Source organism: Castor canadensis, chromosome 16, assembly GCF_047511655.1.
Source record: "Castor canadensis chromosome 16, mCasCan1.hap1v2, whole genome shotgun sequence".
NCBI classification, from domain to species: Eukaryota; Metazoa; Chordata; class Mammalia; order Rodentia; family Castoridae; genus Castor; species Castor canadensis.
The window spans coordinates 86,214,564-86,240,033 of NC_133401.1; the positions used below are offsets into that span (position 1 = coordinate 86,214,564).

The 25,470-nt window shown below is 52.7% G+C and overlaps 1 long non-coding RNA gene across 1 annotated transcript; it reads left to right on the forward strand.

Moving 5' to 3' along the window:
* The first annotated feature begins 3,447 nt into the window (after window positions 1-3,447).
* On the forward strand, window positions 3,448-25,274 carry LOC141418019 (uncharacterized). Its single transcript, XR_012442657.1, has 4 exons — window positions 3,448-3,638; window positions 6,065-11,702; window positions 16,367-16,547; window positions 20,208-25,274. It is a non-coding gene; the product is annotated as an uncharacterized lncRNA (long non-coding RNA).
* The last annotated feature ends 196 nt before the right edge of the window (window positions 25,275-25,470 follow it).

The following is a 25,470-nucleotide window of genomic DNA, read 5'->3' on the forward strand; positions in this document are numbered from 1 at the left end:
TCATTGAAACTCTCAGTAAAGGAGGAATACAAAAGAGGGTTCTCAATCCGATGAAGGTCCTCTGTGGAAAACTTGTAAGTGACATCCTAGTTAATGTGAACTATTGTATGTCTTCTCCTTAAAATCAGAAATTAGGTAGAAATGTCTCTCTTGTTTTCAGTCTGTTACCAGAAGTCTTCACCGATGCAAAAAAGGCAAGAAAAAGACACAAAGAGCCAGGTGCCTGTGGTTCACACCTGTAATCCTAGCCACTTGGGAGGCTCAGATCAGAAGGATCTTGGTTTGAGGCCAACCCAGGCAAATTGTTTGCCAGACCCCACCAAGCTCCAAAATAACCAGAGCAAAATGGACTAGTGGTGTGGTTCAAGAGATAAAGCACCTGTTTTGCAAGCCCTGAGTTCAAACCCCAGTCCCATCAAAAAAGAAAAAGAAAAAGAAAGACACAAAGACAGGGAGGAAACAAAATACTCTCCATTAAGAGGTGACAGGTTTATTTATTTAGAAAATTACAATAAATACATAACATGACTTATGAGAACAGAGTGGATTTAGCAAGGTCACAGGACACAAAGTCAATATTCAAAAATCAATTGTTTCTCCATGTCAATGGCAAACACTGGAAGTAAAATTTAGAAAAGAACAATTGCAGCAGTATCAAATCCCTAGGAAAAATCTAACTCGCACCCAAGACTGTTATGTGGAAAGCAACAGCATTGCTAAGAGATGTATTTTTCAGGTAAATAATGGAAAACCCATGAGGGTGACGAAGCCACTGGGCCTGAGCTGGTCCTGACTCAATGCAGCCTGGCGTGATCTCATCACTAACTTATCTATTGCCAAGTAATTTCCTCGAAACATAGTGGCACAAAAGTTAATTATGGGGTATTACTTTTTATTTGGAAATATTTCAGTCTTGGAGGAAAGTTGCAAAACTAAAAGCAATATACAGAATACTCGAGTATGCTGTGCCTGTACTCTCCACCTTCCCTCCATCATCTCTCTCTCTCTCTCTCTCTCTCTCTCTCCTTTTCTTTCTCTTTATCTCCCCCTCCCTCTCTCTCCCTCTCTTCCCCCCTGTATCTCTCTTCTTCTCTGTGTGTCTCTCTCCCTCTATCCCTCTATCCCTCTCTGTCTCTCCATCTTTATTTCTCCTTCTCTGTTTCTCTCCCCTCCTTTCCTCTCTGTGTCCATCTCTGTATCTGCCTGTCTCTCCTTTCCTCCCTCGCTCCCTCCCTCCCTTTCTCTCTCTCTCTTTCTCTGCCCCCTCCTTTTCTATGTCTGTCTCTCTCTCCCCTTGTCCATACAGGCACAACCGAGCCGATGTTTTGGAGAACAAAACAGAGTCCTGCTTTGTCCTAGGTGAGGTCCAGGCCACGAGTAAGCACAGCCAGGATCTGCAGTGCCTCCCGGGACCCCAGCTGACCTCAGGTGCCAGGCCCCGCAGGACCCACTTGGCCTGAGAGCTGTGTAGCCACCTGAGGGCACTGCACACAAGCAACGGTTGATGCCGTGTGGCTCTGAGGTTTTGTCATCCCTAAGCAGCATCATGGTGACAGGTAGCTGATACAATGGCCCACAAAAGCCAGTCTCAGAGCAGCACCTTTGAAAGATGGTGTTGAACTCATACTGTCACATGGAGGTGGAATGGAGGACATGCCAAGGTCTTGGTGCTGGCCAGGCAAAAGTGTGGAGAGACAGAAACCACCTCTCAGGCAGAGAGGGTGACCTGCTGTCCCCAGAGAGATACCAGCCCCACGGGGAGAACCAGGTACCAGGTGCAGTCCCCTCCTCGATCCCCCAAGAATCCCTGTGTGCACCTGCAGGAGGTCCACTCTTACCAGTGGTTGTGAGTGGCTTCTGTCCCTCCCACCCACTCTCTACTCCTGTGGAGTGGATGGAGCTCAGTGTTCACAATCCCATAAAAATCACACAATTTTGCATACACGCGTGGGCCCAAACGCGGCACAGAGCTAACCACATGGCCAGAAATGTCAGGACATAGTTCCAGGCAAGGCTAAGCCCACACACATGGTCAAAGTCACTGGGTCCCCTGACAGGCACCGGTTCAGCAGGTACACAGGGGAGCCAGCTGCACATCGAGCTCAGGCATGGTGAGCCAGACCAGCTCCGATCCAGGCCACTCTGGGCCTCTCGAAAGCGTCCTTTCCCTGGGCACAGTGGGGACCTGTCCTTCTGCAGTGCAGAGAGGTCAGGCTCCCCGGGAAGCCGCAGGAAAGCACACAGCTTCTTCACACAGTAGGAAAGGCTGGCACTGGGAGTCAGGGCGCACCTTACACCGCACCTGCGACTCCCGCGCCATCCTCTGGGGTTCACGTGGGAACTCTGCCTCTCCACGTTTAGACAAGCGCCAAATTCTTTCTGGCAGGTGTTCATGTATGTGAGCAAATTAATTTGGAAAGTGTGTGCGTGTGTGTGCATGTGCATACGTGCACGTGTTCTTAGGCCAGCAAAAGAGCAAGTCTCACTCCTGCTGGAGTCCCAGGTCTCGAGCTGAAGCAGAGGAGGAGGAGAAAACTGGGTGGATGACATCATTAAGCGAAGTTAGCCAGACTCATGTGCAAGCTAACCCTGCAAGATAAAGGCACTCTTAAGCACATAGGTGACCTTGCGTGTGTGTCTGTTGGATGTTGGATGCTAGGGGTGCAGGGATGTAAGAGGAGAGAGTAAGCGAGGGGGCTTAGCGTGATTGAAGCATGATATACACATGGCTGAAACTCCAAAACAAAACACTTTGAACTACCAATGTACACTTTGAAAAACGAAGTACTGGAAGGTAAAACAGGTCCTTCTAGGGTGGGTATCAGTGAGAGGGGAAGGACATAAGGGAAGGATGAAGGAGGGTGAATATGGTGGCAGTATTTTATATTCATGTGTGCAAATGGGACAATGAGACCTGTTGAAGCTGTCCTGAGGAAGGGGCCACACCACCCTGAACGATCACACGCCCGGTGATCTCAGAAGCTAAGCAGAGTCGGACCTTGGATGGAAGAAGGGGGGCCAAGGGGATGAGGGAGAGCAATGGAGGAGGTAAATCTAAGATACATTGTAAGCACATATGTAAATGTAACCATGCATTCCCTGTACAACTATTATATGCTAATTTTAGAAAGGAGAAAAATAACATGTGGAGCACAGAATCAGAAAGTCCTGGGTTTGAGTTCTGAGAGGCTTCTCAGAAGCTTCCTGAGCCTCAGTATCCCCATTTGGAAATTGGTAGAACAGTCTCCTTGCCAGGGTGTGTGGCCATCCAGCAAGATGTCTCACGTCCAGGTCTGGCTCAGGGCTCGCACTTAATAAATGGTGGTGTCAGGATTCTCGATTGCAAGCTGTGTGGTAATCAAATGGAATTTATTGGAAGCCTATCAGGGGCTCATGGAATTGGCAGAGGCCATGGAGTCTGAAAATGACCAGAAGCCACGGGATGGCTGGAAGGTGAAGCAACAGGGCCTTTGCAAGGTCATAGGAATCCTGGCCTGCCCACCACCTGCTGCCTCTGGAGAGGTCCAGATCAGTCACTCTGGACTCCAGGTCCCTAAGGAACATGTGACCACCCTTGCCTAGATGGAGGGCTCTGGTGGCAGCTGAAGCAGAGAAGGGGAGACAGCCTGCACTTCCAGGTAGGAGGCAGGCCCACCATGGGACACAGTGACTCCAGGAGAGCCCGTGTGCACAGGTGCCCGAGGCAGGCTTGGCTGTTCATCCAGGAGTGAGGACTGTGCTTCTGGGTTAGATGGGGCCCTTCTAGGGTGGGAAGGGGAGCTTGTGTTTCCTGAAAGCCCCTATGCAGGGGGTTCAGTGCCCAGGGTGAGGAAAGCTGAGAGGGGAAGCACCCAAGCCTCCACCCATTGGACCACGGCCTCTTCAAGTTGTGTCCCCGCAGGTGACAGGCCTGGACTGCACCTGGGGCAGGTACCTGGCAGATCCTGCAGGGGATGGAGGCACTTCTGTGCAGAGAAGAGGGGCTCCCCACAGCAGGGGAGAAAAGAGGGGCTCCTACAGCCAGGGACAACGAGGAGCTCCCTGGAAGCCAGCTGAGGAGAGAGAAGGGCTCCTCACAGTGGGGAGCAGGCAGAGAGCAGCGGACCCCATCTGGTGTTATGGGAAGACGTGGGCTTCAGTGAGCACAGCCACCAGCTGTGGGGGGGGACCCAGGCCCTCTGGGGCCTCAGGCAATGACCCTCAACTGTCCAGCACCCAGGCGGGGGCCCCATGCTTCTGTCCTAACAGACTCCACACTCACCGACTCCTCAGAACCTCGGCTCTGTCCTTGGAGGTCTCCAGGGACATGGAGCAACCTGCCTGCCGCTCAGCCTGGCTTCCCCCCACTCACTCATGTGACACTCGTGAGCCCGAATGTCAGAAAGCCCCCAGCCCAGTGTTGAGAGTGAGCACGCTTCTGGGTGGCCACCCTGCACCCCGGGAAGAGAACCTGGGTCAGGGGCAACACTGGAGACCAGCAGACACACACCTCTTGCTCTTTTTTCTGAGAGATGGCTTCCTAAGTGAGGTGCAAGATCCGTTTCCTAAATGAGAAAACAATGGCTTGTGCGTGGCTTCTGGGGGCCGAAGTCTTGTCATTTGTTAACTGAGGTCCCAACTCCATAGGGAGTACTGCATTTATGTCTTTAAGCAATGCTAGGGGAAGGCCAGACACCCAGAGCCTGTCTGCCCTGCATTTTCTCCTGATTCCATGTCCCACCCTCCTTGTTGTCTTCTAACATGAAACACCACTGACCGTCACACCCTGGCTCAAAACCCTTTACTGACTTTGCAGAAGCTCTAGGAGCCTCTCCATGGTAGGCAAGGCCTTGCAAAGGCCTGGCCACCACCCTTGTCTCCAGCCTTCTTTCCCTCTCCTGCCCACCTGTCCCCTCGCTCATGTCCTGTTATTCTCTCGTTCCTTCCTTAACCAAATACTTCTCGGGCAGCCACTCCAAATCAGGTGCTGGGTCAACCACTGGGGATCCAGCAAGAGGTGGCCAGACAGATGACACCCCTTCTCCTGAGGCTCACATCCTAGGGGACAGACTGTAAATGAGGAGAGATAGGACCTTTCAGATTGTGACAAGGGCCACAGACACTCCTAGGGTGGTGTGAGGCAAAGTGACCCAGGCGTTTTAACGGGTGGTCTGGGAAGCAGCCATTCCAGGTCACCCGCAAGTCTGAGGTTGCCAGTGCTTAGTCCGTCTCCAAAGAGCGTTCCCCGTCCTTGACCCCCAGTCCTTCATGTGCCTGAGGCGGGTTCCCTGTCATTTCCACAAGGAAGCTGCACCCCTTCTCTGTGTTCCCCACATTTGCAGAGCCTTGCTCAGCTCATGCTGCACCCAGTGTCACCCCACTTCCTGGGAAGGGCCAGGGAAGGAGGAAAAAGTTTCAAGGGTACGGGGTGCAGGGGAGACCCAGTTAGGATCTAAGCTTGGTGAACAGCAGTGATTTTTCCAGCATTTTTTGTTTGATTAAATCCCAAAGGACATTTTTTCCTCCAAGTCTTTTTGTCCTTAAACTTTTAAGCCATATGGTTCTGATTCATTTATACTTAACTAATTACAACACTGGTTTTGTAAGAGCTATTTGATGTCCGCGAGTCTCCTAAGCCCTTTCATGCAATTTTCGAACTCTTTTTACTGTGAAACCAAAGTGCTCTCTGGCCAGCGGTAAACAGTGTCCAGTGCCAGGAGGTTACGGTGTGGTCTCGGTTTGGTCAGCAGGACTGGGCCCTGTGGTTACAAGGCCTCTGAATTTGGCAAAATGTGTTTTTTCACTCACAGTGAAATTCTGAAGAGGTTTTCAGAAAAACAGAGATGAGAACACGTAAATAAGACAAGAGGGCCTTCAAAAGCCCTTCCTGTCCAAAAGTCATCCTGCAGCCATGGTGTCCCCCACCCTGCCCCGCCCCCCGGGGACCACAGCCAGCCCTGTGGTTGCTCAATAAAGTCCTGCAGCAATTTCACTCAGGGCCCTGTCTCCTTGGCCCTCAGGAAGTGGCATTTGTGCCACTGGTGTTGGTCCAACTTGAGGGCAAAGAACCTCACTTTTGTTGTAGGTGAGCCGACTCCAGCTGAGGGCACACCATGTGCCAGGACTTGGCAAGGCCCAGGGCGAACAGGAAGAGCAAACACAGTCCTCGTGCTGAGGGCTTCAGTCAGTGCCACAGTGACCTGCAGAAGCGATGGCATCCGTGGATCACTTTGAGGTCCCAGTCATGGAGCATAACTGTGGCTAAGGTCTGTGGTGACTACAGAGGTTCGGCTGTCACCGTCTCCCACAGTGCATGAGGACAGTGAGTCTTGGGGTTTCAATGATCAGTGGGTAAGCAAAAGGACTGGGACTGGACCCTGAGTCCATCCCACCTTGTGACGGGCCCTATGTGGTGACACAGCCAGGGGGACCCTCGCCAGGACACCAGCTGGACTCTCTAGCCATAAGACGTGTGAGCCAAATAAACCTCTTTTCCTTATAAAGTACCCAGCAGTGGGCACTGGCTCTATCCTCAGCTACACCTCACACGGGAGAAAAATGAAAGCCCGGGGACCTAGCATGCTTCCCGAGGCCACAGTCTTTGGACGTATAATTGGATGGATCCACCGCGGCCTTGCGTGCACTCAGAACAAAGCACACAGTGGACCAGGACCCACGCACGAGTCGTGCCCTGCTGCCCTCTCTGACCACATGCTACAGCACCCTGAATGTTCCCATCACAAACCAAGGTCCTTTCTTTAATTTTTTTCCGCTTTGAGGCTTTCCCATATGGCCTTTCTCCCCATGCAGAACAACCCTCTGGACTGTGGGTGCTTTGGCTCCAGAGCCGTCCTGGCCTTCGGAGTCTGTCACGGGCCCCCCTCTGCTCTTGGACAGCAGCGGTCAGCTGTCACCATATCACAGACCATGGTTCATCCTGGAGGATTCTTGGGTCTGCTGTCCACTCCCCACTCAGGCCGTGCTATACTTTGGATCGTGAATGCTCTCAGGGCCCAGTATGCAGCCCATTGGGAAATAGAGGAGCCTTCACAGGGTGGAGCCTGGTGGGGGAAGTTAGGGCACAGGGCCCGGACCCTACAAGGGGGGCCCTGGCCCCTTCCTATTGCTCTCTGCCAAGAATGGCTTCCATGAGGTGAATGGCTTTGCTCCACCACCCACTCCCACCACACGCAAAACCAATGGGCCAGTCCACCATGGACTGAAACCGTGAGCCAGAGCAGACCTTTTGCCCTGTACACTGATCACTTCAGGTACTTTGTCACAGTGACACTCAGGCCATGGACTCCATGGCTAATGACTCAGGAGTCTGAGCCCTCACCAGACATGTTCTTCACTGACTCAGTGGGGGTAGGGTTTGCTCAAGTCCATCCTTGCTAGCAAAGTCCGGCAGCCCCTCCCCAGGGGAGCCTGAGGCATCACCTGACTGACAGAGACCCTCAGGTGTCAGTGCTGAGTGACACAGCTGTTGGACCTGAGGTGGCAACAGAGCTGAGAATCCCCACACGAACAACAGCCTCAGGTGGCCAGGGAACGGTTTGCTTAGCCACCTGTCCCTCACTGGACAGCTTCCACCAAGAACCAAACCTGAAGGGACACCATGGGGCCTTCGGGGATGAGGTGGGCACCCTGCTTACAATGATCCAAGGGAGTGGGACTCAAGAAGGCGGAAGGCCATGGTGGATGAACGGAGCCAGCATGGCACACGGGAAGCACCAGCCCCCGTCCCCTGGGCCGTCTGGGTTTCTGCCTGCACCCCAGCTGTAGTTCCCATCACGGGGTTCTTCTCCAGGAGTAACTCACAGACACTTGTATCCAAAAGAGCCAAACCGGAGCAGTTTCCCTGCCAAAGTTAAAAGCCAAAACCACGAAGGGGGCGTGTAACTCACGTGTCCTACATATGTGAAGATATGGAGAACTTCCAGGACATTGGGCTAGAGTGGACGCCTCCATGGCCTTGGCCAGCAGGTCATTGACTGGGCAATGGGTGTATGAGTCAGTACTGTTCCCATTACGCAGTCAGCTTCAGGAACCAACAGATCTAGGCGCTCAGAGGGCCTGTGGTTATCTCCCGTTTCCGTGCGCCTCCGCTTCAGCTCCTCAGACAGGGCTTTGCACTCAGTCCCCCAGCGGAGAGGAAGAAGCTCACCTTTCCCAGTAGTGCCACACTTGCCCCAGGTTGTGGATCATGAGACGACTTGAGCACCTGGCCTTGACCATTGGTCAGGTGGAAGGGACACCAGGTCACATGACCGTCCTTACTGGGAGGGCTGGAAGTGAGGGGAGAGGGGAGTTGCCAGTCTCCCCAAGTCTCCACGTGGACTAAGAGTGAGCTGAGGACACACTGGGATGCTGAGCAGGGAACAAGACCCACCGAGGCAGAGGCCACTGGGGAGAAGTCGCTCTGCCTCACCTCACCCGGGAGGCCTGCGGGACCAGAGCTGACCACACAGCCTTTGATCTGAAGAGAGAGGGACAGCCAGGGGACAAAGCCAGGCTGGGAGGTCCCATCTTCATTCTGGCACCTACCAGCTGGGTGACCTGGGACAAGTCCTCCCCATTCTGAGCCCCAGTGTCCAGTGTGCAGGATTTGGTGAGAATGCCCACCCTGCAGGACTGTGGTGGAGACTCAGCGTGAGCTACACGGGCGGGGACGCAGGACAGTGCTCGGGAGACGGTGATGATGACATCAACGAAGATGACAACAATGACATGACAACAACAAATGCCACTGTGAGGGAAGAGAGGAGGCAGTAATGCTGCAGAGAGACTCCAGCCTTTACAACGTCCCTTCACCAGCTATCAAGATACACACCAAGACCCTAAGACTGGACTTTGCCCAAGATGGGGAAACTGAGGCTCAGAAGGGAAAGGAGCTTGCTGGAGGGCATCAGCCGAGGGAGGGACATGGCGACCCCATCAGGAAGCTCCTAAGCCTGTGCTTCTACCTTGCCACCCAAATGGCACCTCCACCTTTGTCCATCTATCCATCTGTCTATCAGAACACGCTTTGTGACTCCCGGCCATGACCTCGGGACTCGGTGCCCACGCGCGGGGGCAGGGAGACCCCTGCATAGGATCCACGGGCTTTCTTTCTCTCCACAGTGTGCACCTGACCAAAAAGAGAGCGCAAATTCTGTCCAAAGCAGATTCCCAGGCGCCCTGAAACCCACACACTTACAGACGCCACAGACAAGAGCAGGCCTCCGTCCCTCGCGGCCACATTGGGCCTGGCCGTCGTTTATTCCATGAGCTGTTCGGAGAAGCGTCGTCTGGCCATGAAAAGGAGACCACGTAAAAACATCTTCAGACGCATTCCGAAGAGCTGAAAAGAGCCACGCAGAGCCAGAGCCAGCCCTCGCCGGACTGTGGGACTCGGCTTTGCCCAGGTGCCTGTGCTACCGTGGCTCTGCCGCCCGTGTATCTGGGCTTAGGAGGCTTCGGGTCACAACGTGGTACGTGATGGTCTCTGGACTTCTTGGACACGGCACCCTGACCATTAGCTCACGTAGGACGCCATGCCCCCCTCTCAGGGTGGCAGATGGGCTGGGTTGCCTTTTCAACAGCCATCCCCTACACTCCCGTCCTCCCTGGTGAGGTCTCTCTGATGAGAGAAGTTGAAAATTGAAGCTGGTCTGTCAGATTCCCTTGCATCTGCGGTACCGACTGGTGAGATGTAGGAAGAAAGCTCTAACGACTCCTTGAAAGAAGAAATCCATGGATAGCATCCTGTAAAGTTGTGACCACTGGAGCGGTGGCAGCTGTTTTGTAACCACAAAATGAAAAAAGCCCAAAGACAAAAAAATCTCACAGGCTAAAGATGGAAGAGCTGAAAAGGAGAAAGGAACTGGCTTCTTGGTGGTAAGACTGACACACGAATGGACCCTGGCACAAGTACCTCCAGACTTCTTGTTATAGAAGACAATGAAAGTATTCGATAGTTAAGACACTGTTAGTTTGATACCCTGTGACTTGCAGTTAAAAGTTTTCCAACTAATACACCTGGGAAACCACTCTTGTAAACTGAGGCAGAGAGAGGGCAGGTCTGCCCAACTCCCAGTGACTGTCCACTCACAGAAGTGGGGCCCTGGCAGCCATATTTGCACCATGAGGCCTCACCTCCCTGCACCCACTGACTGGAGCAGCAATGGCTCCTCCTCCAATGGAGTCATTCTGAGATGCTGCTGGGAAGCGAGAATTGGGATGCAGCGGTTAGCCAGTTTCTACGTGTAAAATTGGGAGAGCCAAATGTGGACATGTAGCAAGACGATGGCATACTGACTCCCAAAAAGGCGGATGTAGAACAAGTGGCTTCTGGTGACCTTGAGCCGGTTCCAGGCTCTTGTAATATTCCACCTGCATATTCTCCACCCGGGATCCCATTTCTTTTCCTTACACCAGCTTGAAATGGATTATTTGCTTCAAAAGCCCTGCCCTGACCGCAGGTGGCTGGCGCTCACCTCTCCTGCTGTCTGCAAAACCCACAGCTTCTATTCAGCGTTTCCTGAGTACCAGGAGCTCTTTCCTCACAGTGGTCCTCAGGCAGTCCCACTTTGCAGAATAGGAAACTGAGGCTCAGAGGTGTTAAGTAACTTGCTTAAAAACACACAGCTGGCACGTGGCTCAGCCATGATTTGAACTCACTCCAACCCTCAAGCTTGTAACCACTGGGCTTATTGTCTCGCTCTCAGCCTCCTGTCCCTCTTTGCCCCCTGCCACCCAGAAATCTGGCAAATAATCCATATGTCTTCGGTGGTGTGCTCCAACTGTCTCCTGTCTTGTTATGCCCCCGGTAACACCTTGTATGCACCTGAGATCCCAGATGCTTTAGGTACTGAGGAACCCTGGGAGGCTTCCTGGAAGAGGTGTTGAGTAGTGTTTAAAGATGAGCAGAAATTTGCTGAACGATGGATGGGAGATAGAAGGAGTCTGGTCCAGTCAGGCTGCTGTAACCAAATGGCACAGACTGGGGGGCTAAAAACAAGAGAAACCTGGTCTCACAGTTCTGGGGGCTGCAAAGCCAAGATCAAGGTGCTTGTAAACATGGGAAGATGTGGTCCACGGACGGCCATCTTCTCACTGGCAGAGGAGCTCTGCCTTGGCCCCCTGTGTCTCCCAAAGGCCTCCCCTCCCCACACTGCTGGTCTGGGGTGGCGTGAAGGTCAGGTCTAAGAAGGCCGCACCGGTCAGAGTTCATGGGCAACCACAGGCACTCTTTTAAACAGGTAAAGAGTGTGTGAAAAGGAGGCTGGGCACTCGAAGCTGCCAGAGGGGTGGTCAGCCATGTCTCCACAGCACGGCCCAGAGCACTGCCCCAAAGTGTGTGACAGAGTTGGCCCAATGAGGACCCAGCATGGGATACCCAGCTCTCCCACCACCAGCCCCCTAGGGGTGTCCCAAGGTCCCTAACTGTTCCTTCTTCAACAGCTCCTGCTCTCGAGGTCAGTCCTGGAGCGCTCGACGAGCAGAGTCAGCCAGGCCCAGCGCAGGGGTCTGGGGAAGATGCCACTCACATTCTGAGTCCGGGCCCTGAACCTCCAGCACTCACAAGGGCATTCGGACACTGGGGGACCAAGGACAATGGCAGGTGGCCACGACAGGAGGTACCTGAGGCGAAGCCTGCAGAGGCTCAGGGGGCATGTGCTCCTCAGAGTCCATGTCCAGGGCCGACGTCTGCCTCCTGTGCCTGCGCGGATGCCTTGCAGGTCAGTGTCTGCCATCTGAAGGGCACACTCCGCTCCTGGCGGCCCTCCGAAAGCCTTGGGAGCCATGCGTCCCAAAAGGCTGCACTGCTGCTGAGAGGAAGGAGGTGAGGGTGGCATCGGGATGGGGAAGAGGAGGGGGGACAAGCCAGGCGCAAAGCCCTCCCCTGCACAGCCTGAGGCCTGGCTGCTGACCCGCACAGCACCTCCTTCTCCAAGGCCCAAACCCCAGAGGTCCAAGTTCACAGAAGGACCCCAGCCTCCCCAGGAAGGTCACCCTGCACACAAGCAGCCTTTTCCCAGAAAAGCCAAAGTCCTGCTGAGAACAGTTCTTAAAGAGCCAGCTGTAGCCTGGCCAGTACTCTGACCCCAGGACCTCCTCCTGCACTTGCATGAGGCTCCAGGAGGGGGTGGTGACACCTTCTCTAGCTCCCTGTCCCTCCCCCTGTCTTTAACAACCTAGGACTGCCTTCGCCCTTCCAATACTGGCTGGAATCCTGCTCCAGGCGCCAGTCCACTTAAACCCAGTTGAACAAATGTCAGACAGTAGCTACGGAAGGACAGAGCAACATTTTCTGCTGGGAAGAGGCAAGCTGCCACAAGGGCGGTCCTACCTGGCTCCACACAGGCTCCTGCCTTGGACAGCAGTGGCCAGAGCCATCCTCCAGGATGCTGAGGGGACAGATCTCATGTGACTGGAGAGGGCAGGGGTGGCGGAAGGTGGACTGGAGTCAGACTCTGCCTGCACCCCTCCTGTCTAGGCACCCTTCCCTGATCTGCACCGCTCTGCAAGTCAGACACCAGCTGCCACCCCCGCTCCTCCCCCCACCACGCCCTCAGACCCCACAGCTCCCCATCCCTCCCCCTCTCCTTTCCACAGCCACCCCAAGGCCTTCGAAGGAACCCTGCTCTCCAGTTTAGCTCTCTCTAAATGATGGTCCACGTGGCCCAAGCTCCATGGCAGTTTCTATGGTCTGGCAGAATGTGGTCACACGGGGAAAGTCCCAGTGCCACTCTGCCTCTGAGAGATGCTGGTTGCCTGCCCAGGGCTGCATGTGGAGAGCTTTCCAGGCCTCCCCATGGGGAGGAGCTACTAGTGTCTAGTGGGCAGGGGCAAGTGCACCCTCAAATGCACAGGACACCCCCACACACAAGGAGACCCACCTACCCAAAATGCCCCCAGTACCCAGTGGAGAAACCCAGCACGGGAGCCTCGAGGCCCCCAGGGTCTCACTCACCACCTGCCATCATCCTTGCCTCTGTGTCCGGTTACAGTCGTGCCTGTGCTGTCGCTGATGGCTGTCAGACCTGGACAGCCCCCCTCCACCCACTCTGTCCCGCTGGGCAGCCTCCCAGCAGATCCAGGGAGACCTGAGACCTCCCAACCCTCGCACCATCCCGAGACGGGAAAGGCGCCTTCCCTGATGCCACGAGACAGGGCCAGGCCAGGGCCACTCCCCAGGCGCCACTCCACTTCAGGGAAAAGTACGCTAACCAAGGAGGGCCTGCAACGAGGCCTGAGTCATTCCTGTCTCCCGAGGCCCAGCGTCACGCCCGCTGCCAGGAAGGTCAGCCAAGGTTGGGCCACAAATGGCCGGGGTTCGGTGAGAGCTGAGACGAAGACGACCGGCCCCTGCCTGACCTTCCCTGCCCCGCTCCCGAGAGCCCAGCCAAGTGACCACCCGGCTCCACTTCCTGCCTCCTCGTCTGTGCTGACCCGGGGCTCCCCGGACCTGCCGGCCGTGAGAGCTGCTCGGGCTCGGAAGGCAGTTTCCCCTTTGGTTTCCAGTTACGGTGTTCATCCATCTTCCTGCCTGCTGCTGGTCCACCCTGAGCCCTCGGGGCCAGGACAGGGCTGGGACCCAGGGAGGGACGGCTAGAGGGGAGCCATGCCTCACAGGCAGGACCCGTCCTTCCTCTTCCTCTCCTAATTGCGTCCCTCTGCCTGGGACACCGCTCCCTCCCTGGGGAAAGCAGACAACCCGAGCCCAGAGCAAGGAGACGCTTATGCCTGCCACACACGGGTCGCCTTCCTGACATTCACTTCCCTGCCCTTGGTCCTTTCTGGTACAGGCTACATCCCTTAACAGAGGCTGAAAATGGCAGTCACTGCTTTCCCAGCCTCCCTTGCAGCAGGAGCACAGTCACGTGACCAATCCTGGCCAATGGGAACTGAAACTAGGCAGGAGGCTTAGTCACGTGACCAATCCTGACCAATGAGAGCTGAGAAGTAGGCAGGAGGCTTAGTCACGTGACCAATCCTGACCAATGAGAGCTGAGAAGTAGGCAGGAGGCTTAGTCACGTGACCAATCCTGACCAATGAGAGCTGAGAAGTAGGCAGGAGGCTTAGTCACGTGACCAATCCTGACCAATGAGAGCTGAGAAGTAGGCTAGAGACAAAGTCACGTGACCAGTCCTGGGCAATGGGACCCAACGGAAGTCAGTTGTAGGCATCAGGGAAGGGGCTCCTTTCTTGGCTGTGTGTACCTGTGTGTACCAACTGCTAGATGCGGGAGCCATTTAGGACCATGAGGACAGGCATTACTAAATCTCTGAGGATGGCAGAAAGAGATCCATGAAAATTTCTGTGCCCTTGACACTGCTGAGCCACGGTAGCGCAAGGTCCTCCCGGCCTCTGACCCTCATGAACTAATGCAGGTCTTCCTCCTCGAGGCCAGCGGTCCTCACACTGTGGGCTGCACCCCATTAGCGCATCCGAGATTATTTTAGTGGGTCATGACCAGCACTTTTTTCCAGTAGAATGGAAAAGATGGAGTAGACCAGAAAGACATCAGGTAGCATCACACAAAGCTCTTTGTTGTTTGAGGAATGAGTTTCAGCTCACAGGGTGTGCTTGTCTAGGTGGCTGTGCACAGAGCGACCGTGTAAAATATGCTTCTTGCTCTGTGTGACTTTCAGATCGCATGCCGTGTGTGTCTAAGGGCCTGCCACAGTCACTGGAGGATGCGTGAGCAGCTCCCGCAGCTTCCCAGTTTCCATGCAAAATCACAGGTCCTTGAGATCCACAACAGTGAAAAGCATTTCAAGGTGTCTCGCAACAAGGAGCCTCGCCAGGCGAAAGTTTTAGCAAGGATTTATCTCAGTATAACAGAATGAAGTATAGACAGTAGGGGGTGGGGGGGCAGACAGACAGAAACATTTCCAGCCCTGGTGCAGGAAATGGGAGCAAAGGCTCAAAACGGGGTCCTCATCTCCTGGTCTTATACTGGAGAGCAGGGGGGATGCACATGGTCAGAGATAAGGGGTCCATCCTGGCCCAAATCAGAGACTGGATGCTTTCGAATGCCTTTTGCTAGCTGTGATTATTCTCCACCCATCCCAGGATCCAGGTGGCATGTTCTTATCTGTGTTGCTTACTGTGTGTGAGTTTCAGTCCATATTATGCTGTGTATCCAGGGCTTTTTATAAAGCAACCTTGAAAAGCTAGTTTTAGTTACAGTCTGTTACTTGCAGCCACATGTGTGGTGTCTAATACAACCACCCACAGCTGAGCGTGAATTTCTCCAACCAAGGAAGTTGTTGTCTGACTGAAAGGCCATTGCATTTATTTATGGTGTCAGTTGTTTATGGCACAGGTACTCAGTATCATGACTAAATTACTTCATAACTATTGTGCAAGTGACAGAAATATGAGCCTTAGAGGGACCATGCTCTTTCTAAGTTGACTGCTTTGAAAAGAACCAATAAACGCAAATCCCAGAAAAGACATTATTGGATGGAGGAGGTGAGCGAAAACTAAAAAAACTGGTAAAAATAATCATAAAACTAGAAATATTCTGTTCTTGTGTTAACTCATAAACATCTTGTTTCACCTTAAGGAAAGTGGCTCATGCAAGAAAAAAGTATACAGGAATTCACTCTGCAAACCTCAAGAAAAAGGCTCATGTTTCTTGGTTTTTGCAATACTGAACTCAGGGCCTCACGCTTCCTAGGCAGGTGCTGTATCACTTGAGCCATGTCCCAGCCGTTCTATCTTTAGTTATATTTAGGATAGGGTCTCAAGTTTTTTTTGCATGGGGCTGGCCTCAGACCTCAGTCCTCCTGCCTATGGCCTCGCATGTAGCTCGGATCACAGGTACACACCACCACATCCAGCTTACTGATTAAGATGGGATCTTGCTAACTTTTTGCCCAGGCTGCTCTTAAACCTTCATCCTCCCTATCTCTGCCTCCTGAATAGCTGGAATTAATAGGTGTGAGCCACCACACCTAGCCCAAAAATAGTCTTTTTCTTCATCAAACCACTGGAATGAGTACACATGTAACCGTGTTTAGTTACTATAAAGTGTTTAAGGTTGGTTGGGAATATATCTCAGTGGTACAGCACCTGTGTAGCTTGCACAAGGCCCAGGAAGGGAGGGAGGGAGGGAGAAATAAAAAGTGCTTAAGGCATATAAATATCATTTTGTAGTTTCTTACTGTAAGCTCAATTTTTTTAACTGACTACCATTCCCTCAGTCTGGAGTGTAATTATCCAATGTCTGTCCCAGCAACGATCATGAGCTCCATGGAGCACGACCTTGTTCCTCACGCTGTGCTCCTGTCCAAAGCCAGGTGCACAGGGTTCTCGGTGATGTTTGGATGGACGAGTGACTAAAGAAACGAAAAAGCAAAACCCTGAGTATTACCTCATTGATCCTTACAGAAGCCTGGCTGGAGAGAGAGCCCTTGGACACTCTGTCCTTCACTGGAGGCAAACGGTCTCATTACACACTGGTCTCCAGGGCCAAGCTGAGCACCAGAGTCCTTGGAGGATATCAGCCGTCACAGGTCCCCTTCCGGGGCGTTGACTTTGATTCACTTGGAGTGCTGCACAGAGATCTGAGGTTTGTGAGTCTAGTAACATTTTGAGGTTATTGATGAGGTTTCATCAGGAAATTGGGTTTTTAAAGTGTGAGCCCACAGCCAGAGGCCAATGCTTGCCCTCCCAAACACAAGGTGTTTTCAATTTAGAACAGGAGTTGAGGGGGAAAAATCACTTTTGACAGAAACTCACTTTGTAGCAGGCTTTGTGGGTCGCATCCCTTCAATTAAGTAAAAGTTCCTGATCCTGCATTGTCACCAATTTCATTCCAACAGTCAACAGGTGTCAAGCGTTGGATGTCCTTAGCTTAGCTTCGATCGCCACCCTCCTTAAGCCCCCGCTTCTTTTTTTATTCTAGGACATTAATGGCCTCTTACAGGAGAAAATGTATAACAAAAATGAACTGTCTTTTCGTTTATGCATATATGTGCAAAATGTGTCAGGAAGCAGGGCACGAAAAATCCCATATCTTTATCTGAACAGTGACTATCCAGAGCAAACGTGTGAGGGACGTTTCTTAATCTTACCGAGAGCTACAGCACAGGGAGACAGAGAGTATCCCAGAGCAAATCAACTCGGGTCTACAAACACTTATTAGGCACTTAGGGTGTACAAGGGGCTGTGCTAGACCCTGAAGAGCCACAGGGCTCTTAGCACCGATGCTAAGGCCATCAAGCAGCACTGGTGCAGTCAACGAAAGAGTTAATAGTGAGCACAGATGGAAGACACTGGGCCCTTGACCACAGGAAGAGGCACAGAGAAGAGAGAGTGTACTGCACTGCAGGCTGGATCTGGGGTGCCCCAAAGTCTCCTGTGTTGAGGGCTGGTGGCACTATTGGGGGTGTGCCTTGGAAGGAGATACTGTGTCCCTGGCCACTTGGGCATTCTCTCTCTCTCTCTCTCTCTCTCTCTCCCTCTCTCTCTCTCTCTCTCTCCCTCCCTCTCTCTCTCCTTCCTCTGCCCTTCTCTCTTTGTCTCTCTCTTTCACACATACACTCTCTCTTTCACTGTCTTTCTCTCCCTCTCTCTTCTCTCCTTCCCTCCCCTCCCCTCCTCTCTCTGTCTCCCTCTCTTCTTTCCCTCCCTCCTTCCTCCTTCCCTCCTTCCTCTCTCCCTGCCCCTCTCTCTCACCTTCCTGGGAGGTGCGCCCTTCACTGCAGCATGAGCTTCCCACCATGATGCTCGCCCCCTCAGATGCAGAAACAGTGAAGCAGCCAACCGTGGGCTGACACCTCTGACACAAATCTTTCCATCCTTAAGTTGAGTGTCCCAGGCATTTTGTCACAGCAGAGGAAGCTGGCTGCCATGACTGGTGTCCCTGAGGTCCCAGGAGCAAATCAAGCCTCTGTGAGCACTTGGTCTAGCTCTAGAACAGCGGCGTTTTCGTCATGTATGTGAAGATGAACTTGAGACTCACCGCAGCTCGGGAGCGAAGCCTGGCGACAGACAGCAGCCAGTGCGTCCTTTGCGGGACGGGATCTGGGGTGGGCTCTGTGGGGCAGAAGGAAATCGCAGGACTCTCCCCTGTGGAAGAGTGGGAGAGAGCGGGAACAGGAACGCCGAGACCTGAGCTGGGAGCTGAAATAGATGTCATGGTCTCCGCCATGGTCAGCGGTTCCATCGTCTCTGAGGATGGTGAACCCTTTCTCCATTTACCATGAGTCTCTCAGACATTTGTCACAGCAGTGCAAAACAGACAGACTTGAGGAGCTTTTGAAAAGTCTCGACAAATATCGGAGGAATGCAACCTTACAACACGTGCCCTGTGACCATAGACAGCCCCCCAACTCCTCACTCAGCATCTCTGCTTTGAACTTCAGTTTGTCATCTGTTTCTCTGATTTTCTTCTTTCCCACTGGGCAGTAATGCTCCGAAAAGAAGTCCTCCCCTCCTTGTTTGCTGTGGAATCTTCAGTGCCTGGAGGGCTCAGCTCAAGGTCAGCTTGCAGTAACTTTGTTCAATGAAACAACAGTGCTGATGGATGTGGGGGGTGACAAAGAGCCAGACACCCCGAGGCTGGAGCACCGAGGACAAGGATGGGTGGTGTGTTGGTCACATCGATCAGGACATTAGTTGGCAGTAAGAGAAATCCAGCTTAAACTGACTGAGGAAGGAGAAGGGGATCTGCTGGCCTCCTTAACCAGAAGTCTGCAAGTAAGCACTTCCTTCAGGAAGAGCTGGATCTAGGGGTTCAAATGATGTCTTTCTTTCTCTCTCCATCTTTCAGAACCATGGTCACTACATGTCCCCATGTAGGAGTTCTCCCCATGATGCAGAGAGACCCAGGAGGAACTTTCAACCTTTCCCACCTATCTTAGCCCCCCACCAGGAAGCTAGCCACTCATTCCCAGTGACTCTTAGGGGGTTCTCGCTGGACGTTCTTCAGTCGTGCATGTATTCAAAACCCCGTCAGCCTGGCCAAGGAAAGCAGCTCTGCATACTGGACACCTAAATCCAGACAATGAAGTCACTCCTTGTCCAAACCAGACAAACTCAGTCAGCAAGAAAACAAACAAATGCTGGTGAGGGTGTGAGGGAAGGGACCCTTTCACACTGTCAGTGTGGACATCGGGATGGAGGTTCCTGAAAAGGCAAAGACAAGACCACGTGTTCCTGCTCTGTCCTCCTGGTCGTGTGTCTGAAGGAACGTGAGGCGGCCTTCAACAGAGACGCCTGCACTCCCGTTCCCAGCAGCCCAACTGTGGAGTCAGTCGAGATGCCACCAGTCCATGAATGGATGAGGAAAAGGCAGTGTGAAGAATGAAATTATGTCGTTTGCAGGAAAACGGATGGAACTGCAGATCGCCATGTTGAGTGAAACAAGCCATGTTTTCTCTCACATGCAGACTCCACACGTATATGTGCCTGTCTCCTTGACGTGAGCATAACAGGCGCCTGCCTGGGGGAGACCTTGGGGGATGAGGAGAAATTGATGGGGGGATGAATATGATTGAAAATAGCATTAAAAAAAAAATCCCGGACAGGTGTTTTAAAAATGGGGGAGAGAAAAAGAGGAATAAGATAAAGTGTTAGAGGGAGTGTGATCAAGCACATTGTATGTGTGGAAGCTTCACAATGAAACCCATTTGTACGAGCAATAGAAACTAATTTTAAAAAAATAGAGGGAGAGGGGTTCCCAAAGGGAAACTGAGATGCTATCACCAGGAGGACAAGGACCTACAGAGATGCTCTGTGCAGACGTAACAAGTTTATGGGCAACGAGAGCAGGACGTTGTGAGTGACACCCCCAAATGGCCTCCCTGGGCCAGCACGAAGGAGACAGTGGAGGTCTGTGAGAGGCCGGGATTAGCTGGACAAAAGCAAGACAGGGCTGGCCATCGGCACAGCAGTGTCTTCACGAAGTCTGGGTCCTCCTCCTTTGCGTGATACTCACTGTGAAGGAGACCATGGCTGAGATACAGTTTGAGAGGATGGCCAGGCTTGGAGACAGTCTCAGCGTGTACCCCATGGATTCCTGTGCTAGAACCTTGGTCCCCAGTGTGGCAGTGTGGGGGTGGTGGAACCTTTAAAAAGCAGGGCCTAGTGAGAGGTGATGGAATCATTGGGCAACGCCTGGGAAGGGGTTGCTGCTGGCTTTCTTTCCTGGAGTGACTTAGTTTTTGAGCGAGCATGTTGTAATGACATAGCTTCCAATCCCTTCTCTGGCCTCTTGTCTCACCAGGTGACCTCACCCTGTCACGTGCCCTCCACTGTCAACTTTCCCTTTCTGGTTCTCCACCATGTTGAAATGCAGCCACAGGGAAGCCAACAGAAGAGGCCGTCTGCTATTAGACTTTCGGTTTTAGCTCTGCAAAACTGAGCTAAATAAACCTCTTTTCTTCATCAAGCACAACTTCAGGTGTTCTGTTACAGCAACAGAAAAGATTGAGGCAGAGAGAATCTGAAGACTGTGCCTAGCCAGCATCTACTCTCCTTTACTCTTGAAAACTAGTACCTCTATTCTGTTTTTGTTTTTGGAGAGCCACCCGTCTCCATGTTGATTTAGGAGGATGGTGTGATGCCGATCACACCCAGAGTCCACAGTGGACATGCCACAAGGCCTTAAAAAGCTACCATATTTTATTCTCTTGTCTCCTAGGGAGGACATGTGACCCAAACCAAGCCAGTGAGAGCCTTGCCTGAGACCGTTGCTGAGGCCACTAAGAAAAAGTCTTTTTCTTTCTGCCGGAAACATTAACATGCTGCAGTCTGGATCTGCTCAGGGCCTTCCCACAACATCAAGGGCAAGACTGTAAAAGGAAGCCCATGAAGAGTGAGGAAGACTGGAGGAGAGAAAGAAATGCCTAAGGATGTCCCTGGTGCTTGGAGTTCTAGGTCTGTCCTTAGACATTTCACGTCTTGTAAAGCAGACACTTCTATCCCCAGATACCACAGAGGGGACTGCAGCCGATCCCACCCCCTTCGAGAACAAGGGAAAGCTGCACCAACCTTTTAAAAAACAAACTCATTTAAAGATTTCGAAATGACACAACCAGAACTGGGGGCCCAAGATTCAGGGAGCAGGAGGTGCGAGCTGACTTCCTGAGGCCAGTGAGGAAAAGAGAACAAAAATCCACTTTTCTGGGCAGAACTCGCCACTGCGGGACAGAGAAACCAACCCAGATGCCAAATTCCTCAGCTACTCAGAAACCGGGTCTGTGCTCCTGCCTCTCAGTGCAGTGTGGGGAGCAGGATGGCAATCCAGGCCTGGTTGGTGAACATGCCGACTCCCAGCCCTGGGGAGCAGAATCAGAGCCTCAGCCCAATTGCCAGATCGCTGCACGCAGCTCAACAGGCACAGAGCCTGTCTAGCAAGCCTGGGGCCCTGAGTTCAAACCGCAGGACCACCAAGAAAAGACCCAGCATGGCAAAATTGCCACTGTGGCCTTAGCTGGAGGCATGGCTCAAGCTATAGAGCACTTGCTTAGCAAGCTGGCCTTGAGTTCAAACCCCAGTACTGCCAGAAAACAAGCAAAAGCCAAGTAAGTCAGCCCTCCTCAACTCGAGTTGGTGAGGTGAAGGGGACCAGCCCCACACTCTGCCTGACACAGGAAAAGTGTACAATCTTTCCTGAGGATAACACCATCTGGAGACTGCAATTTTTTTTGAATAAAGGTCTGATATTGAATCAAAAACTCCAGACATGCCAAGAAGTAAGACATGTGACTAATCGAAAGTGAAGTAATAAACCAAAGAAGCAACTGTGTGAGCCAGTAACCCCCACCTTTCCGCTTAAGCCTCTCAGAGACAGGGTCCTGTTCCCCATCATGGAAAGATTCCCGCTGACTCCCTGAGAGCCCGTCACCGCTCACTCCGGCGCCACACCGCACACTGCAGAACGTGTACCACTCTATCCCTTGTGTTTCATCCACGCTCAACGACAGGGTCCTAATTTTTTACTAAAATACTACTGCATTTCCGTAACCTAAGGTGCCATGTGTTTGTATTCCGTTGTCCTGGTTCGTGCAGCCGCTGTAACAAAATACCTTAGACGGTGCAGCTTCCGAGCAACAGAAATTTACCTCCCACCACGCTGGAAGCTCAGAAGCCAAGACCAAGGCAATGGCGGGTCCTGTGCGCTGGGACCCGCGCTGCAGGTGCCTTCTCCTCACATCGCAGGAGGGAAAATAAGCCCTTACCACGCGGCCAGCTTCGCAAAGGTGGCATCTCCTTACACCGATACACCGAGAGCAAAATTTCAACCAAGGGATCGTGACGTTCAGAGCTTTGCCCACGCCAGCGCTTACTTACAAGCTGCTTCCGATGCCTAAGTGGCGAGGCGCACCCGAGGGACATTGCAGCCTGGCCACTTGTAGGTGAGTTGAGACCGAGCGCATGCCATGGCCTAGCTGTGGAAGAAGCCCCTGGAGAAAATGTCCACACGGCTGAGGAAGCAGCCTGAGGTTGCACAGAAGTGACAGAGGGGACCCGAGGTGACACAGAAATAACAGAGGAGGCTCATGCCCAGCCTTCCTAGTTCCACTGAACAATGAGTACAGCGCCCTGAGCTCTGGTCCCAGGTCTAGCGATTTTTGGCTGTGCAACTTTGAGACAGTCGCTTCCCTTCTCAGTGCCCGAGTGTGTTAACTGCCCTCCGAGGCCAGCTGCATTGCCCTTGTCCCTTCCTGACTTTTTTCACAATGTATTAGTCTGTGTTTCCAGCTTTTAGGGCAAGAGTATCTTAGTGTGAGGCGCCAGGTTTCCCATCTCCACGGTCCAGTAACACCTTGGGATTGTGAGTAACTTTCATGTGAGGGTACGAAAGTGTATTGGTGAGCTTGGGTCAGAGTAACGAAGAAGTCTATGGCCCCCAAAAGTCGAAGAGCCCTGCGCTGGAGCCATGATTCCTGAGCAGCTGCGTGCACTGGCGTGTCTCCTCTTTGGTAGATTTGCATGTGAAGGAGACCATGATCACTGTCAAACTTTTCAGCCACCATGGCAGGGCCGGTACAGAGGACAGCTTGAAATGGAGGTTTGCTTCCTTTGATGACTCAGTATTAGTCACGATAGCACCTCACGACTGAGACAGGTGTGGCTTCCGTGGGACAGCCCTGACAGGTCGGCCCTCCGTGCCTGGCTCCTTCTTCTCTGGTTCTCTGCAGAGCCAGGGTGTGACAGCGGGGACTCCAGATCAGTGGCCGTGTGCGTCCACGATTCCTCCCCAGCTTGGAGCCCGTGCGGTGAGGAAGGAGGCAGCGCCCGAAGCACGGTTCTTTCTTCTGCTCCCGTCCTGCCTTCTGCGGTCCCACGTAGCAGCCCTCCTGAGACAGCGAGGCCATCCGCAGGCACAGAGGGGTGGCGAAGGAGCCAAGAGTCACCGCATGGGGTTAGCAAATCACATTTGCTCCCTAGCATACCATCTCCTCGGTCACATGCGTGTTTGTGGGCATGCTGGAGATCGCTAATGAAGTGCAGCTGGCCTCCTGCTGACGGCCAGGACACACGCGTGTGCACAGGCGCGCGCACACACACACACACACACACGTTTACAGGATTTCTTGTCTGGCAACCCAGAAACATTTTAGTGGTTTATAAATATGGTCTCAATTCGTCTTGGGACGCTTCTCAGGTTCAAGCCCATCTGTGTCAGGTGCTCCCAGGGCTCTGAGCCTTTTTCCATCCCCACCCACACTCCACCCCACCAGCCTTCCACATCCCATGATGCACAGCGAAGTCTCAGCCCCAAACTTCCAAGCTGGGCGTTCCTCAGGCTGCATCACCCCCGTCTTGATTTGTTCTTTTTTCTCTCGTGTTATTGAAATGTTATTTTTTTTTCCAACACCATCTTACACCCCTCCCAAACTGGCCTGCTGGAAAAGATGTTTATTTTGCTTTTCCTTGGCTAACTTAATATCAGACAAGTGCAACCTTGATGCAGACAGTGTATGCTCAGGGCATACATTTGAAATTCTGGTTGATTAGAATTACAAATTTGTCATGCAGTCCTGGCCAATTTGGAATTTGGAGCCCTGACATCATGCTTCTGTCCTTTTGGCCCTGCCAGCGGTTGCTAGGGTTGTCGGGGGGCTTTTTTCAGCAATAAGTTAGGATTTTATAAATAGTTGGCAGTGCCTTCAAAGACGCCTGCTCTTTACCGTGAGACAGTGTATGTTTTCTTTCTACTTGGAGTAGGTCACATTGGGAGACGTCCAATTCGCTTTTAAATCATTTCCCCGCATGCCAGACGTGGCTTTTGAAGTAATCTGTACCAACCCCAAAGAAGCCAGCGCCCCGGCCTCTGCCCGTGGCCCCACTGTGCGCCCCACCGCCCATAACAGGAAGGGTGTCACAGCCGGGTGGGCACAGGGTGGGTGGAGCAGGCCCACAAGCTCGGAAAATCATCTGACATGTCCTCAGCGGATGTGTCTGAAGTAGGAGCAGGTCAGATGTCACCCTGGCCTCCAACTCTCCACACGCCTCTCTGGTCTGCCCTGTTGGCCTTCAGACGCCGTGCATGGCGCAACAGCAGACTCCCGAAAGCACAAGCCACAGGAAATCTCATCTGAAGGGCCTGGGTGGAGGGTATTTTTATACCGTTCACTTTTTCCCTTTCTTTTCATCTGTTTTCTGCATTTTTTTCAGTTTGCTTTTTCTTCTTGATTTATTGTTATGTTCTATTTTTAAAGCAAGACGTACTTTCCCATCAGACTCTTTAATGCAACTCATATGAAAGTCAGGGATGGGCAGACTCAGGCGGGGCAGGGGCTGGATTCGGGAGGAATGGACTTCCCAAAGCACAGATGCTTACCTGAGTCCGCTGCGGTTGGGGGTGCAGAGCCGCCCCTCCTCTGCCTCCCAGCCCACCTGTGTGTCCATGGTGTGGGCCCCTCACCCCACACTTGGGCATGCCCTCCGGTGGCTGGAAGTCACTGTTGGCTTGGAACACAGGTGCTTGGTAGGGATCGTGAAACACTCAAGACAGAAAGAAGAAAATGAGCCCGGCCAGCCTGGCCTGCCCACCCGAGCCACAGTTCGAAGCAGCATGGGATGGGGTCAGGGTACACACGGCCTTCTCTGTGGCTCTCCCGAACCTCCAGGAGGCCAGCTCAGCTTTGAAGCCAGGGAGACCTTCACTGGTAACCATGTGGCCTGGGGTGAACCACTGACTCCCTGTGCCTTGAACAAAATACAGTTGGCCCTCGGTGTCCATGGGCTCCCCACCCACGGAGTCCACCACCCTCAAATTGAGGACATACAGGAAAAAAAACTGTATCCATACAAATAAAGTGCAGACTTATTTCTTTGTCATTATTCCCTGAATGAAAGTGTAACAACTATTACTTAGCATTTATGTAATTAGATATTACAAGTCATTCAGAGATGGACAGAAGCTTACGAGAAGACCTGTCTAGGTTCCCTGCAAACACTGGCCAGTTTATCTCAGGAACTCGGGCACCTGCAGATTTGGGTGTCTGCAGGGATTCTAGATGACAAGCGTTGGTAGA